We start from the raw sequence: 17,783 nt of genomic DNA on the forward strand, positions 1-17,783 counted from the left end.
GGGTGGTCACTGCAATCATCATCAGTGGTTTTTGGCCTCAAATGTTAGCCAGTAAAACATCATTGCATTGCCACCTGACATCTATGTCCGTTTGTAATCTTACTTCCTACAACTCGGTCGGTCTGTCTAACAGTCCCCCGCCTTAGAAACTATTTCTTCGAAACAAAAAAACTTCCATTGTTTAAAATGCAGCAGAGCAAAACTGTTTTAAGGCTAAAAGATACGCTTTAGATGCCACGACATGGGATTTTCCTTTGAAGTGAAAAATGCAAAAACAAAAAAGAGGCAAGACATGGCATGGCATGGCATATAAGCCGAATAAAGAAAACTACAACATCACTGCTTAAATGTCGCCGTCACCGATGACAACCCTTCATCATCTGTGCTCAGCTCTTTTCGCCAGGACTTCTGTTTTGTCGAGTGGAGACTCGTTTAACTTGATGAATCATCAAGAAGGTGACGATGATGAGACCAATGATGACTGTATGTATTTCTGTGGACTTCTTCTCATCCACTCCACCAACTCAAACAAACGCACACACACACACCAGAATCATGTACTTCTTTTGGTTGGGTTTTGTGTGCAATTATGGTAGCCTTTGTTGGTGTTGGCTAGCCCATACAATTTTTCTATTAACTATGTAATTAACCAGGGGTCGTTGTGGAAGTTTTTGGAACATACTTGGGAATAAAGTAATCAAAATCAAAATTATGTTCAAGTAAGGGTATGCCTACCAATAATACTCGTCCAAAACTATTTTATTTCTACCCTTTAATGTTCCCAAATATGGGTTAGTTTCAATGCTTCGAATTTCACTCTCTGCTCGAATTCTATAGAGAGAATTGTTCTGCAAGTAAAAGAGAAATCGAACATACTCTATTTTTTTTATTGCTTTGCTCATTTTCGAGTGGGAGTAATAACAGCTCGAAATCGAGCTGACATGGCTAATCGTTTCCAATGTTGTTTTCCTTAATAAAGAAGTTTACCACCACTACTTTTTCCATTTTCGCTTTTAAAAAAAATCTTTCAAGCACCTTGTTTATCACATTTTTTCAACCAAGAGTACTCACGGGAGCGTCCCATAAGAGAGGAGAGAATACTTTTTGAGTACTTCCGCTTGTGAATATTTTTCACACTTTATATGCGAATTTCTCTCGGGTCGAAAAAAATATTCTTGTTAGGCGCTGAGATACTCGAGCCATTTCGATTGTTGTGGTGTTGCGATTGAAGCTTACTATGTGCAGGAAGCTTGCTGCGAGCATCCTAAGCGCGGGGAGCTTACTGAGAACGTATTAAGCTCTTGCCATGAGAGTGGACCGTGCTAAGTGCATGGAGCTTCTCATATTATATGCGCATTTCTCTCGGCTCGGAAAAAATATTCATGTTAGGCTCTGAGATACTCGTGCCATTCGGATTGTTGTGGTGTTGCGAATGAGGCTTACCATGAGCAGGAAGCTTGCTGAGGGCGTGCTAAGCCCCGGGAGCTTACAGATAACGTATTAAGTTCTTGCCATGAGAGTGGACAGTTCTATGTGCATGGAGCTTCTCAGAAGCGTGCATGGTATAGTTTCCATGAGTTAGCTATTAAATATCAGCAATCGAGAATGCGAACTTGCCACCGGTTTATGTCATGGTCATGGGTACTTATTGAGAAAATTCGGACAGTATCACGAAGTAAATGAGAATTATTTTTTAAAAAAATTAAAAAGACTCGTTCCCTTTTCAGCTTTTCAATGAAGATCCGTTCCGTTCGTTCCTCTTTGACCTCGTATACAAAGACTCGATCCCCCTTCAGCTCGCCTAGTCTAAAATCATGCTCCTTGCTATAGCTCATCGAAAAAGCGACAACCTACTTCAGATCGTCTTAAAAGGGACTCCTGCTTCAGATCGCTTAAAAATGGACTCCCTGCTTCAGGTCATCAGGACTGCCTTCTTCAGTTCGCCCAAAAATAGACTCCCTGCTTCAGCTCGTCTAAAGAGAGACTCCCTCTTTCAGCTCCTTACATAACAGACACCCGGATACAGCTCGTCCAAAAAGAGAATCCGTTCTTCAGCACGACCAAAAGAAGACTCCCTGCTTCATCTCGTCTAAAAAGACATACCATGTTTCGTCTCGTCTAAAAAAAGACTCCCTGCTTCAAAGAAAATCCCTGGTTCATCGCATCAAAAAAGAGACATCCTGCCTAAAAAGTGACTCCCAGATTCATCTCTTCCAAACAGAGACTCCCTATCTGCCTTCTCTGTTTTTTCTCGTCTAAAAGAGGATTCCCTGCTCTAGCAAGTGTGAAAAGCGACTTCATGTTTCATCTCGTCTAAAGCGAGACTCCCATCCTCACTTCTAAATTTTCTGATTAAACTCAGGACTCCTCGTATGAGTTACCCTAAAAAGAGACGCTCTGTTTCAGCTCCTATAAAAACGTAATCCCAGCTTCACATCGATTGAAAAGAGACTCCTTGTTTTTACTTTCCTAAAAAAGTCCCCCTCCATCAACTGGTCTAGAAAAACTCGCATATCCTTCAGCCGATCTATAAATGCTCAATTTTGCTTGAGCACATCATTTCCATTGGGTCGCCTAAAAATATGCCTTCATAGTCTCATGTATAAAAAGTCCTTCAAGGAACCAATCTACAAAGATTCGTTTTATAAACTGGTAAAGTATCCCTCTCTTTTTAAAGCTTGTCTTAAGAGCTTCTATCAAAATCGTTCCTTCTTTTCCATACCTTTTGAAACCTCTATAAATACTCACCTCTTTCATTCCCACTTGACTTTTTTTAAATACTGCCCCTTCGCCTCATCCAAAATCCAAACTTCCTATAAGTCAACTCTTTGGTTATTACTTCCTATGCCTCAGATTATCTCCAAAGATTTTCCTCAGTTTGTCTCTAACTAAATTCGTCTCTCCAATCTGCTTCTATTCCTTCCTACCAGTTTTCAATACAAGTTTTCAATACCAGTTTTCAATTCATTGTTTCAAAAACTTTGCCAACATACTACGCTCGCATAACTGCATAGACCATTGAGAACGCATATATGCAAGCATGCAGCTCCCCCTTGTGATGTTGGGAGGCGGGGGTTAAAACTTCTCCCACCAGCAAGAGGTGAGGCTATGGAAGAATCCGACTTTTTTAACAGTTACACCCTTAGAACACTTCCCTTGATGTTTTTCTTTTTCCATACAACAACCAGCCTCAGCAAATATTCCACTTTCTTTTTTGGTACAACTCCTCCTGCCCACCGCCTTCATACAATAAACCTTGCAATCAACATCCCTGTTATGCAACATCAGCAGCCAGAGTGACAGCGGCGGCGGCAGCAGCATCACCGCCACCACCATAATGTCTTTTGATACGTTTTTTGTCCTTTTCTTAACGACATGACCAAGTTTTTCTTTATAGATTTCTACCGCGGGTTGCAAATGCAAATCCGTGAATAAAAATGTGCATTTTTAGCCATTTGGTGGATCGTAGTCGTCATTTTGAATATTCTTGCTGCCATGGGATTGAATGGATGGATGTCGAGCTGACTGGCTGGCTGGCTGTCCGGCTGACGGACTGAATGTTATTTCCTTCGTTGCCATTGCAGTTCCCATTGAATTTTTTCCCAATTTTTTTTCTTCTTCGTTTTTTGGTTTCTCGTTTTCTGATTTGGCTAAAAGGAATTTTGTTACTCCGTTTGTCAGATGGTATTCGATATTGGATTCGTAGCTTGTTTTTGTTGTTCCTGATGCTTCTTGTGTTATTTGGTTTGTAGTTTCATTTCGTTGCAACATTTGTTTGTTGTTTTGCATTGCAAGACTTTGTTTTGTTGCTGTTTGGATTTTTAGTTTTATTTTGCTGTTGTTGTGTTTTTTGCTTTGCTGCAGCTCCGCTTGCGAATGCTCTGATGCATTCATATTGCATGCATTTGCGCAGGAGATTTGTTTTTGCAGTTTGGTCCGATGGCCGGCTGGCTAGATGGATGGATGCATTGCTTGCCATTCTATTTGTGAAGAGAAGGATGTCGATGATGGCTGCATTTTTCTGGAGGTTCCCTGGTAACAGAGGCTCGAAAAGAGTTTAGAATGGTATGTGCGAGCATGCATGTGTGTGTGTGAGAGGGCTTCACATAAAAAAGTACAGTTTTGTATTTCATATTTTAGATGATGGCATAGAAATATTAGTTTTACATTTCGTTTTTGAATTAAATTTATTAATTGGTGTTATAATGACTATTTTAAGAATTCTTTTTGTTGCAAATAAAAATTTTGAAAAATGGGGAATGGGTCTAAAAATGTCACAAGTTATTAGTTAATTTGTTCCAATTTTGTTGAAATTTCATGAGAGTCGATAACGGAATGTAATATCGGTTCCTACCTAATATGTAATATTAATAGGGACTTTTGGGATATGTGCTCTCATTGGGCAGAAATCAAGAGATAAATTTTAGATAACTTCCAGATTGTATGGTCTCATACCGAAAACAGTTAATTTAAATGTCTGATCTATGAACTTTTAATGATGGTATCTGCAATAGTCATAGTCGCAATGAAAGGAGCCTTGGATATAACTATCACATGCAAGGGAGGTGGCAATCACACATATTACTCCCAGTACGGGAAGCCAGATTCAATTGTAATATTTTCCTTCAACTAGTCAATCAAGGGATCCCTACACCTCCTTTAGCATGTCATATACAAGACTCGCTGATTTAGCTCGTCAATGAATAGGTTCTCTGCTACAGCTCGTCTATGAAGAGACTGTCTGATTCAGCTCGTCTATGAAAAGAATCTCTGCTTTAACTCGCCTATGAAGTGACTTTCTGTTTCAGCTCGTCTATGAAGTGACTTTTTGTTTCAGCTCGTCTATGGAGAGTCTTCTTGATTCAGCTCGTCTTGAAAAAAGTCTCCCGCTTCAGCTCGTTCATGAACAGGCTCCCTGCTCCTTCTGGAGTATGTCTGTGAATTTCGTCCTTCTTGTACTCACCTATAAAAATTTCATTCTCCATGAAATTGTCTATAAACACTCCTTCCCCTTTGGTCGTCACAAAAAAACTTATTTTTTAGGATAGTACAATTCGTATAAGCTTATCGGAATGTAGAAAATGTTGGTACATGATAATAAGGTAATATACAGGGAGAGAAAAAAAAACTATAGCCAACTTCAGATTGCTGTCATTTCTAAGCCACTCGTGCGACAGCTTTTAAAGTTCTTCCAGTGACAGCTCATTATATTGTTTACAAGCGTACAAAAGCATTTTGGTGAGAATTTTCCAGAAAAAAAGTTATTCGTGATGGAATTCAAGGGTAATTTCTTTATATTTAGAACTCCAGCATTTAAATGTGAATAAATCTTTTGTGTCTTGTATCATCGCTCGTTACCGTGATACTGGTAACGTAGCCCGACGTAAAGGTGGAGTCAAGTGGACGGAAGAAAACAACAACATCAGCAGAAATTGTTCGAGAAATAAAAAAGCGACTTGATCGAAATCCGGGTCGCAGTGGCCGAAAAATGGCTCGTACGCTGAACATATTGCAATATTCCATTCGGCAAATATGGAAAAATAAGCTCGAGGTAAAGCCATTGAAATTCCAAAAAGTGCAAGAACTTACACCGCAACAGAAAGAAAATAGACTGAAGAGAGCTAAAGAGTTGCTTCGCTTGGTCGAAAGTAGTGAACTGCCGAATTTGGTTTTCTCCGATGACAAAACATTCGTTGTCCAGCAGTTTGTAAACAAACAAAATGATCGTGTTTACTTGCCAAAGAGTTCAGCTGAAAATGTGCACCTTCGGTTGGCCACCAGAACTCAAGCGTCGGTCATGGTGATGGTGTGGGCCGCCATAACAGCCAATGATCGCTCTCCGCTCGTATTAATCGAATGTGGCATCAGAATAAATACCGAATGTTATCGCGAAAATATTTCGTGCCTTGAGCACGAAAACATTTTCGCCGCAGACCTTGGACATTCCAACAGGACTCAGCACTCGCCACCCAAGAATGGCTTCAAAATCAGGCTCCTCGCTTAATTTTCAGCGCACAATCACCAAATACCAATCCGTTGGACGGTTGTGTCTGGAGTATTTTGGAAAGCAAGGTTGGCACTAAAAAATAGCAAAGTGTCGATCACCTCAAGCAAGCGCTTCGTCGGGAATGGGCCAAAATACCGCAGAGCAACATTCGGACGGCGTATGACGGTTCCATTGGCCGTTTGAAGGCCATAATTCGTGCTAAAGGCGATCAATTCGAATAAATCTTAACTTATTCTAAAATTTGATGCTATTTCCGACATTTTTTGCTTTCATTCAGTAAAATTAAAAAAAAAATAAGTAAAGATTATGGCGTTGGTCTTTGGTGCAGTTTTTTATCTTAACCTAAATAAGTATGAAAAATAATTCCAAACCGGTTTTTGTGAATAGCGTGGCATGACCCCTTCTGTAGCACGTCTCAGGTATTGTGCAGTTCATAAACGACATAATTCAACGGAAAGATACACTGAAAAAAGTGTTTAGCGGGAGAGTAATTGCTTTTGGGAGATTAACAAGCACTTAGTGTTTTGTTTTTTAAGAAGGCCCAATGTCAACTGAACGATTTACAAATGAATCGCAAGTCTAATTCGATGCTTTAAAAATAAAAGAACGATAAACTTGTTGTTAACAAAATGGGCCGATAAACTAAGGATATAACTTCTGACAGATTACAGATTATTAAAAAACTGGCGTCGATGAAATTTCCAACTAGTTGTGACCTAGGTTGACATTTTTTGTTTATTGTGCATCGAGGAGATTCGAACCAGTGACCTTGGTTTGCTTACTGGTAATGCAAAATGTATGAGGTTGTTATTAGTCTTCGGCCCATTGGTAATGTAGAGAGTAGGTAGCTGTCCTTACCAGTAGTGCTGAAAGTGTCACATGTACCCATCAAATTGCTGATGGGCTTTTTTAAATCCTGCTTCTATACTTTGTATATTCCTCCTTGCAAGATTTCACTCTTTGCCATAACTGGGGGGATAAGCTTCCACACACACCCACCCTCCCATCAAATCCAACATGGATCACAAAACAAAGATTGAACAAAAGAAACACTTCGAATAGGCCAGCAGCAGAACATTTTTTTTTCTGGCTCACACAATATTTTTCCTTGACATTATGAGAAACACGCGCACAAAACCCGCTGATTGCAACAAGAAAAAGTGCAAGTGCTTGATGGGCCAGCGAAAAAACGACCCAACACAAACAACAACAACAACTCGCCGTGTGTGTGCATCAAAGAAAATTAACCAAAAAAGAAAGTTACTGGCCGAACAAATGCAGAAGCAAGAAAAAACGTTTATAACCCAAGGTTTTTTCTACTCCACATTTTCTTTTTCTTGTTTGGCACAGCAACATCAACAGCAGCGTGGCTGCATCAGGAAAATTGATGAAGAGGTCGCCAACACACACACACGCACTCCCGCTCATATTTGCATGGCTACAACAAAAATAAGTTATAAAACCGAACTTGCAACACTACGACGACACAAATAGACAAATGCAAATGCTAAATTCAGGCAATGCATAAACCTGGACTTCCACATCCTCAACGAGTGGTAGTGGTGCTGAGGGTGGCGTAGACAAAGCATTTTTTATGTCAAATTTCTTCTCTCTTTACTACCATCTTTCCATACCCCACCCACCCCGAAATGTATTGCAGCCATGCATTCAATGCACAACGACGACTGATGCCGTTTGGCCATCATCATCGTCACGATTTTAATGGGAGTTTGAGGAAGGGGGATAGGAGGGCTCGCTTGTGCAAGCCGAGAATGTAGTCATCGTTAATAGTACTTCTTTGTCATTTTTGGTTAGAGCCATGGCCGTAGCGGGCTCTCCTTTCCTTCGAAATGAATATTGAAAACAATTTTTCATATGTGGACATCCTGCAACGAACGCGCATAGACAGCCGTGTGTGTCCAACTGACTGCCTGCATGCAGTTAAGTCGCGCCGTTTTATATTTTTTTAGAGTTGCAGCCTCGAAAAAAAATGGATCTGACTTTTTTCGCGTTTTGTTTTGTTGCCTGCACTAGGTTTTATGTTGCAATTTGAAATTGAAGTGCTGGCCGTCATCGTCGTCGAAAGACGAAGATTGGAAAGGACATCATGGAGTGAGCCGCCTGTAATGGAGTGAGCTGCACAAGATAGACGACGCGTCGTCTATGCAAGGCAAGATTGCAGTTGCCTCGGCGTTTTTTTTTTGGTTTTGTTTTAAGAAAGCCGTTAATAAAACTATGCAGAAACCGAGTTCCTTTTTTCATGTGCCGTCTCCTCCTTCTTAACAATTTGTTGGAGTTTCTTTTCACCAGGCGAATCTTAAAGTCGTTGGGGTGGGGAAAATGTATTACCTTAAGGCTGATGGATTAAATTTGAAATCTGAAAGGGATTTAACATTTTTATGGAGGTTTTTTTTAACAATTTTCACTAAAAGCCTTTTAAAAAATTTACATGGTCCTTTTTGGGGGTTAGGTAGCCTAGTGTGTTCCGAATGTATACAATGACTTTTAATAGACGTGTCAGGATATATAACATATAAATTTAGTTTAGCCTAATTTTACTTATATCTGAACAAAGTCATTATAAACACATTTCGAATTCATCTACTTATGCCAAAATATCCATCCATGGTAGTTCCCGATTAGTTTCGAACGTTCAAAAATTTAACATTTTTCCATTTTGTGGAAAACACTCAAGTCCTATCACTACTACCTCACTACTACCTCAGCTCTTCTTCGTTGGTATGACTATTTTTAACTCCGATGTATTGATCGGTAGTCGCATTTAACATTGTGGGAATATAATTCTCATTCACAATACCGAAGATGTGAAAGTAGGAGTAAATTTGGGTCTTTGGCTCTAATTTCATAGTCAACTTCGAGCTTCCATTGAGTGGGTAGGTTCGTAGGATTGAGAATGATCTGGTAAGAATGGGCTACGATTTTTTTTTAGCAAAGCCCACAGCTTCCATTATGTGTGTGGCCCCTTCTTTAGCCCCTGCGATCAAAGCTCAGCTGATAGCCAACTACAAACTCTCAGTAAGCTACAAATTCACTGCCTGTAATCGTGTATATCTTTCGCTGTCTGGTTACCGGTAAAATTTATCACCCTCCCAATTCTATACAAACATTCTGCAAACTCTTACGAAGATCATGTCAGGTACCCTACTCATAACTGGTAGAGTCTCTCCGATGTCTTGGTATCTTATAAGGTCTGTGCATGCTTTCAATTTTTGCTAAGCAAGACCATAGTCAGCTCGAAGTTCCTATAGGCTCCAAGCGAAAATTCATTAGCGGTTTAAGTCCTCCACAATATCGGTATTTGTCAATACCTTTTTGAGAGTTCCGACCACTCGCATGCTTTTTGCTATATATAGCAGGTGAAAATAATCAGAAAGCTCATCTTCATCTCCATGCAAATGTTAAAGCTTCAATCTTTCTCCAAGATCATTACCTGACTCGTCCGAAGCCTCAGTACTTGGTAATAAATACTGCTCCAGCTTTTAGTGAACCATAGCCAACGCTAAGAAATTCGTAAGCTTCATTTTCCTATCTGGTAGACTCAAACTATCAGCTCTTAGGTTCATAGACATATCTCAGCAAATTTTCAGCTTATATGCAGCATTCTGCTCCATGTTCTCTGTCAGTAGAAATACGACTCCTCTGCCATCACAGTGCCTGTAAGTATTAAGCTTTAAGCTTACAAATAGTAAATTCGTGACAGAAACCCACTTCCGGTATTTCGCGCTGTGCGTTCCAAATTCTTACCGAGCTCCAAGCGTTAAATCTCTCTTTCCCAAATTCAAACGTAACGCTTTTTTCAAACCGAACGTTAACTTTAAACCGATAGCAACTGCCTGATAGCCTCCGAACCGACATAAATCACCTGATATCCGACTTTTAGCCACCAAGAAACATAGTAAGATCTTCAGCTTGTCCCCGAGAGCCTCTCGCTTCTAGTGGCCTTAAATTGCTCAACAATCGAAATATAAATAGCACAACGTTCTGAACATGCTCACACCTCACTCTTTCTAATCCAAGGCTAACTACAAACCAATCACAACTCCTTGATAACTGACGGGATTGTTGTGCCGTAACCACTACTATACTATATTATCGCTACTCCCTAAAGCCTATTTCCATACCGGGCTGAATCTATTTCTTTCTGTGCTGTTCACTCACAGACCCTTGGGTAACTCTAGTTCATATATAGCCCCAAGCTCTCAAGAACCGCCAGTTTTATATACGTTTTCAAACTCTTCAAAATAGTTCAGCTTGTAGCTAGCTAGAGCCGACTGTAACCACTAAGAAAGTAAGCAAAGTCTTAAACTTGTCTCCGGGAGCCTCTCACATGGGAGGGCTCAAATTTCTCAGAACTAGCTCAAATTTCTGAACAAGCTCCCAGCTCCCTAACGAGACGAGACTGACTTGATTGCCGCTATTACGAAATCAGAATCAAGCCCATATCATTACCCCGATCACCATTGTACCGACGTCGGAACTTGATAGTTAACTGCCAATCAAGCGATCCGATCTCGGTTAGTTAGCAACATTATTATTCTGGTCAACTCCATCCCAGATTCTTAGCTAGGTCCAAGTTCTTCCCACACCCCGTTTCGAAGCCACCGAGCGCTTACAAGACCACATCTCCCTTTTCCTGACTGAATGCAACCTTCAACCTACTACTCAACCATCCCATCACCTGCAAGCCCACTGTTAGAACCATAATACGATCGAGCCGACATTACTCATTCAATTTGAAATCAAACTCGTTACTGCACCTCTCGCAATTTTTTTACCAAATCTGCTCGCCTGGCGAAAACTAGCAAGGTCGTTGGTCTGGCCTGTTTTCTCCAAATTTTTATGAAATTCCAAGTTTCTAGTCAGCTCCAAGCCCTCATAGCTACTTGTTCGAGGAAGTACGGTAACCAATTCGTCACATATTTCTGAAGTATACCTACGTTGATCTTGACAGAGGATGAGTTTACCTCATCTTGTCTTGTTCTAAGTTCGACCGAAAAAAAAACTAAAGGGACTTCTCGAGTTGTTATAAATCTATCTCTGAAATTTTTAAAACTTCGGTCCACCTTTGGCATACCCTTCCTAAAGCTTTCTCACAAGGCCGCGAATTTAGAAAAATTACTGAGCTACTTTTGGAATTGAGATACATTGAGGATACATTTTTCAAATTGTTACCATTTGTGTCTGATTTTTACCCCAAAACCCATGACTTTAACCTCTAAACTCAGATAGGAGACCTTACAACAGACCCTCCTCCCCCAAAAAGTGTCTCCTGTTCGTTAATTCACTATCCACGAGTTTCAGACATGCCTTCATCTCTTTACCAGAAATGATAAGCAACTGTCCTCCTTGTCTTCAGACTAATCTCATATGACATGATAATGGAAAAAAGAAGAACAAGCCGCCGATTCAATGGTGTTATTAAAAAGCGTTTTTAACTTCAGACAATGGATTGCATTAAGTTCCATTTGTTTTCTTTTCTTGGTCCTTTCAATTTTGCAAAATCCTCTTTCGGAACAATTTTAAGAAAAAATCTAGGTACGGGGGAAAAAATTCCACAAAACGCCACAATGCATTTATTAGCAAAAGTGCAGACCAGGAAACGTAATTAGTGAACGGCGGTGACATGTCTTGGAGTTTGAGATGTAGTTGTCCTGATCCTAAAGGATATCCAGTCAAGTTGAAGAGAGATGGTGGATTACCATCTCTCCAAATTCTTCTTCGGCGTTGCAAAAAGTGCAATAAAACGCAACCAAATGTCTGGTCTATCAGCTTGATGTCGGTTTTTTATTCTTCGGATGAAAAACAAGAAAACAATGATTGTTATTCATGGCTCTTTTTAGATTCCGGACAGCGTTTTCTTGGCCTGTACTTGTCTGGGACTCCCGCAAACATCATGATGACGCCAACGACGACGACGGTGATAAAGGCTGCCAGGAAAACCAGGAGATTTATGCATGTACATTTCCCTCCTTATTGTTTTTTGGACATGGCCAGGGTCTTAGGTTGGTGGTGGTGGTGGCGCCGCCGTTTTCTTGTTCGCTTGCTGCGTTTTGGCAATCAGAAGCAGTGCCTTAACAATGCCATATTCCAAAGTGTCCTTAGCCGCCTGGAGTTTGTTACATTTGGCAAAAAAGAAAGTCGTCCAAGAGTTGAGTGCGGAGTGAATAATGGTTGGTGGCAGCAACAAGAATAATAACTTGTCGCCTCCACATCCAATCGGCCAGTCGTGATGGGGTATGATGAAGTGTGGGAGAAGAGAGAGAGAGAGAGAGAGAGAGAGGGAGAGGTAGAGCGAGCGAGTTTGCACGGTCTATGTTCACCTATTCGCATGCACTTCATATGCAAACAACGACAGCGGCAAATGATCGCCTGGACTTGCTGGTGGATACATTCAGTTTCAGTTTTCGTGATGCAATTTTTTGTTTTGTGCAACTTTTTCAATTTTTCAAATTGAAACAAAAGTTTTCACTCGAAAACTGAGAAATGTGTAATAAAAAACCGCTTCGACGATATGGAGGAGGCCAAAGAAAGGTATAAAGCAAAACAAAAATGTTGGATGTTTTTTTTTTTAGAAAAAAATACAAAGAGAGGGGTGGGAGGGGAAAAGGGAGTGAAGGCAGGACATTATGAGAATGAAAACCTCTTCGGCTTGGCTTAACCCCGCTGCCACGAAATATGCTACAAATTCAATGTTGTGTGTGTGTGGGGAGGGCGGGGGGTCCCTCATACACACACACACAATCACAAAATGCATTTGCATGCAATAACTTGTTTGTTGGCAACATTACCCAAAAAAACATCAACAACACGGCGGAATAGCAACACAGCGGCCATAACAATTTTGTTAAAAAATTGTGGAAAATTGCAAACAATAGTTGCCACCATGTATGTCTCCTCCCCCTTCATCCCTGCTAATGCAAACTCCAACTAGCCAAAGAAAAACTTTTAGCTACCACATAATAGTCCCAGGCCTCCCAGGATCCATGGGGATATGAGTTGGCGATAAATATCCCTTTGGGCTTCATTTCCATGATGGTTGATAAACACCAAGCGCTCTTTGTTGTTGTTTTGACCATTTGGTAACTATGGCCATAGCGAGTGGTGTAAATCGCCGCCCCTAAACCAATTTCTCAAAAAGATTCCTCAACTGGTCAATGCGGTCAAATGGCCGCTTGTATTTCCCGGGATTTAGTTTCTAGACTAAAACTGGCCCAAATTGTATTTTTTTTAAACCACATCCAAAACTTGTTTGTTGTTGTTGTTTTTTCTATTTCCCTGAGACTTTTAATTGAATTTCCACAACGAATATTTTTGTGTGTCATAATTTTTATTTGAGTACATTTCTTGTTTTTATTTTTAGAAGTTTGCAGCGTTAATGGAAAAAGTTTTACAGCGGCCCAACTGACATTTTGAATGATTCGGAATTAAAAGTTTTTGGCAAATTCAAATGTGATTGCGTGTGTGTTCATCTGAGCCGCAAAGACAGGTAAATGAAGTTTATTGTGTTATGTAAAATAAAAAATAAAACATTTTAAATAAATTTTTCGAAAGGAGGGAAATTTTGTAGGACTTCTAGGTAATTGGGTGAGACATCGCCAAGAATGAATGAAAATATATTACCAAAATTATATCAGAAAATTCTCTTATCAATTACACTGTTCAACACAAAAAATATTTAAAGGAAAAATGAAAGAAAAGCTAAAAGCAAAGGGATCAACAAAGGGTCTCTCAAAGGGTTTGGTCTCTATACCCTTTCCCACGCGGCAACCGAGGTAAAAAAGGTTTTATACCCTAGGCCTCTTTAGACCAAATCCGTGTCTGGGCATTTGCAGTCGATCTAGAGGTATTTATCCCTCCGCCCGTCTGTGTGGCGCACGATAACACTCGAAGTGGGTATCCGATTTGGTACAAACTTGGTCAAACTTAGATGGGGTTCGGAGACTGGCACATTGGCCCACTCCTTCTGGTACTACCAACCCCCCCACCAAAATATCAACATTTTTTTAAAAAAAATAATTTACCTCACAGAAAGAGCACGTAAAAAAGGAGTAAGTTCGGTCGTGCCGAACTCCTTCTGGCCCACTCCTTCTGGTACTTCCACCACAGAAAGAGCACGTAAAAAAAGGAGTAAGTTTGGTCGTGCCGAACTTTGAAAACCGTCCACCATCGGAAATTTTCAAAAAAAGGGTAAAAATTTTGTTTAAATTATAAAAATACTGAATATAGATAGTTACATTGGGGTCTACACGAAGACGTGGACCAGCATAGGCAACTTTTGTCATAGAATATTACAATATTCAAATACGAAACTTGAAAAAATCCGCTGAATAATATAGCTAAAATCATCAAAATACAGAATATAGGGAGGTACCGATAATGGGGGCGGTTATGTGAACACCTGGACCTGCATAGATAATATTCTGTTAAAGGCCGTGGTATTCATTAGGAAGTCCAAATATTAAATTTGAAACAATTCCGGTGAATCATCAAAATACTGAATAGTGGAAGGTAATGTTATATGGAGGATACACGGGGACATGGGCAATTTTTTGTCATAGGCTGTAATACCTAATACGAATACGAAATTTGAAGCAATACCAGTGAATAATGTCGACAAAATTCGCAACATACCGAATATTGGGGGGTACCGTTGTAAGGGGGCTATCGTGGACCGATATAGCCCATCTTCGAACAAAGCCTGCCTGCAGACAATAGACTGATCTTTGCAAAAGTTCGATCTTAATTCGTTTTGACAGGCCTAGACAGGGCTAGATCATCCCTGAATTTAACGCTGATCGGGAGAGATAAAAAAAACTGCAACAAAGTCAAACGACATGATTTTTACTTTTTTTTAATTTTATTGAATGAAAGCAACAAATGTCGGAAATAGCATCAACTTTTAAAATAAGTTTAGATTTCTTCGAATTGGTCGCCTTTGGCACGAATTATGGCCTTCAAACGGCCAATGAAACCGTCACACGCTGCCGGAATGTTGCTCTGCGGTATTTTGTGCCCATTCCCGGCGAATCGCTTGCTTGAGGTGATCAACACTCTGGTATTTTTTAGTGCCAACCTTGCTTTCCAAAATACTCCAGGCACAATAGTCCAACGGATTGGTATTCGGAGATTTTGGTGGCCATTGTGCGCTGGAAATGAAGCAAGGAACCTCATTTTGTAACCAATTGTGTCCAATTTCTGCGGCTAAAATGCTTGCATGCCCAAGGCTTTTATATACCCTCCAGAATATTTTCGCATTTATTCTGATGACATGGTCGTTTAATACGAGCGGAGAGCGACCATCGTTTGTTAAGGCGGGCAACACCATCACCATGGCTGGCGCTTGAGTTCTGGTGGCCAACCGAAGGTGCAAATTTTCAGCTGACCCCTTTGGCAAGTAAACACGATCATTCTGTTTGTTTAAAACCGCTGGACACCGAATGTTTCCTCATCGGAGAGAACCAAATTCGGCTGAGTCTATTTTCTTTCTGTTGCGCTGTAAGTTCTTGCACTTCTTGGAATGTCAATGGCTTTACCCCGAGCTCATGTTTCAATATTTGCCAAATGGAATATTACGATATGTTTAGCTTACGAGCCATTTTTCGACCATTGCGACGCGGGTTTCGATCTAGTCGCTTTTTTACATTTCGAACCATTTCTGCTGATGTTGCTGTTTTCTTCCATCCACTTCCTTGACATATGTCGGGCTACGCTACCAGTAACACGGTGACGAGCGATGGTACGAGACACAAAAGATTTATTCACATTTAAATGCTGGAGTGCTCTAACGATGACCACTTGTGGTTTTCCAGCCAAATATAAAGAAATCGCACTATGACGCTTGAATTCCATCACGAATAACTTTTTTTCTGAAAAATTCTCAGCAAAATGCTTTTGTAGGTTTGTAAACTATATAATGAGCTGTCACTGGAATAATTTTAACAGCTGTCGAACGAGTGGCTTAGAAATGACAACAGTCTGAACTTGGTTGCAGTTTTTTCATCTCAGCCTGTATTTCTACAAACTTTATTTATCTACCTCTAAACGGAGCAACAATTTTAATAAACATTTTATCAATCAAAGATGGATAAACAAAATACACAAAGGACTCTTAAATTTTCTACAACTATTGAGCCTTTGTTGTTTATCAATTATTAGCAGAATCTCAAAAATCTACTTAAATGATTTACAACACTCCACAACAAATTAAATGATTTTTTTATAATTCTAACCAGTCATTTAAATACCCCCCAAAAAAAAATACACATTTGACATTCTCAAATAAAAAATCAAAATAAGCTCAAATACTCCATTGAACTGCGTCTTTTTTTAACATTTATTTTACATGTTTACCTGGTTTTCAACAGCTATTAATGATATTTAACATTTTTAGCCACAAAATCATGGTAAATTGTTGGGCCGCACGGCAATCAAATCGAAATACTTTTCAATACAAAGAGAGTGAAAAAATCTGTGTAATGTGGATAGGATCTCGAAAAAAAAAACAAGTTGTCCAAAAACTATATTGTCCAGCGCTGTTGAAAAGGTGCTGCAAGTGTAGAGAAAATGAACAAATATTTGCAGAGGCAATTAGGCATGCCATACACGCCACGCCGTTCAATGATGTACTACTCCGGCCACCATGGCTATTTACACTAAACAAATGGATGTCCGTTGTATTTACATACCTATTATGGCGTTGTAATAGAAATAGATAACCAAACTAAAAAAACGCAAATTTTAAAATGTTTCTATGATTGGCCCTTTGGTTGGTGTTAGAGATAAAGTGATAATTATTTATTAGAGTGGGTCGAAAATATGAAAACAATTTAAGCAAGTAAACAAGCTGTAAGTTCGACCGGGCCGAAGTTTGAATTCACTCCACCACTTGGAACGAATTTGGCAATTTTCAAAAAAAAAAAAAATAAATAAATAAAAATAAAATAAATAAATAAATAAATGCCGTTAAAAATCTCGTTAAAATCGTAAAAATATCGAATGTAGCTGTTATATTAAGGTCTATACAACGACATGAACCTGCATAGGTACCTTTGGTCATAAGCCATTACAATATTCAAATACGAAAAAAATCCGGTTAATAATGAAAATAAATACCGAATATCGGGAGGTACCGTTATATGGGGGCTATACGAAGACGTGGACCGGCAATGACAATTTTCGGTCTTAGGCTGTAGGATCCATTACGAACATCAAATACCAAATTTGAAACAACTCAGGTGAATAATGTCGCTCAAATCATCAAAATACCGAATATCGGGAGGTACCATTATATGGGGGCTATACGAAGCCGAGGACCTGCAAAGGCAATTTTCTGTCTAAGGCTGTAGTATCTATTACGAACTTCAAATACCAAATTTGAAACAATTCCGGCAAATAATGTCGCTAAAATGATCAAAATACCGAAGATAGGGAGGTACCGTTATATGGGGGCTATGCGAAGACGTGGACCTGCACAGACAATCTCCTGTCATAGGCTGTAGCATCAATTACGAACTTCAAATACCAAATTTGAAACAATTCCGGTGAATAATGTCGCTATCATCAAAATACCAAATATCGAAAGGTACCTTATTTGGGGGCTATACGAAGACGTGGACCTGCAAAGACAATCTCCTGTCATTGGCTGTAGCATCAATTACGAACTTCAAATACGAAATTTGAAACAATTTCCGTGAAAAATGTCCCTAAAATCATTAAAGTGCAGAATATCGGGAGGTACCGTTATATGGGGGGTATA

The 17,783-nt window shown here is 39.7% G+C and overlaps 1 long non-coding RNA gene across 1 annotated transcript in view; it reads left to right on the plus strand.

Moving 5' to 3' along the window:
- Positions 1-17,783, plus strand: part of LOC109613520 (uncharacterized) — a 69,015-nt gene that overhangs the window by 15,882 nt on the left and 35,350 nt on the right. Inside the window, exon 2 of the long non-coding RNA XR_002195030.2 lies at positions 13,389-13,514. This is a non-coding gene — a long non-coding RNA (uncharacterized LOC109613520). The remainder of the gene's footprint in view (positions 1-13,388; positions 13,515-17,783) is intronic.

This window comes from Musca domestica, unplaced genomic scaffold, assembly GCF_030504385.1.
Source record: "Musca domestica strain aabys unplaced genomic scaffold, Musca_domestica.polishedcontigs.V.1.1 12, whole genome shotgun sequence".
Lineage (NCBI taxonomy): Eukaryota > Metazoa > Arthropoda > Insecta > Diptera > Muscidae > Musca > Musca domestica.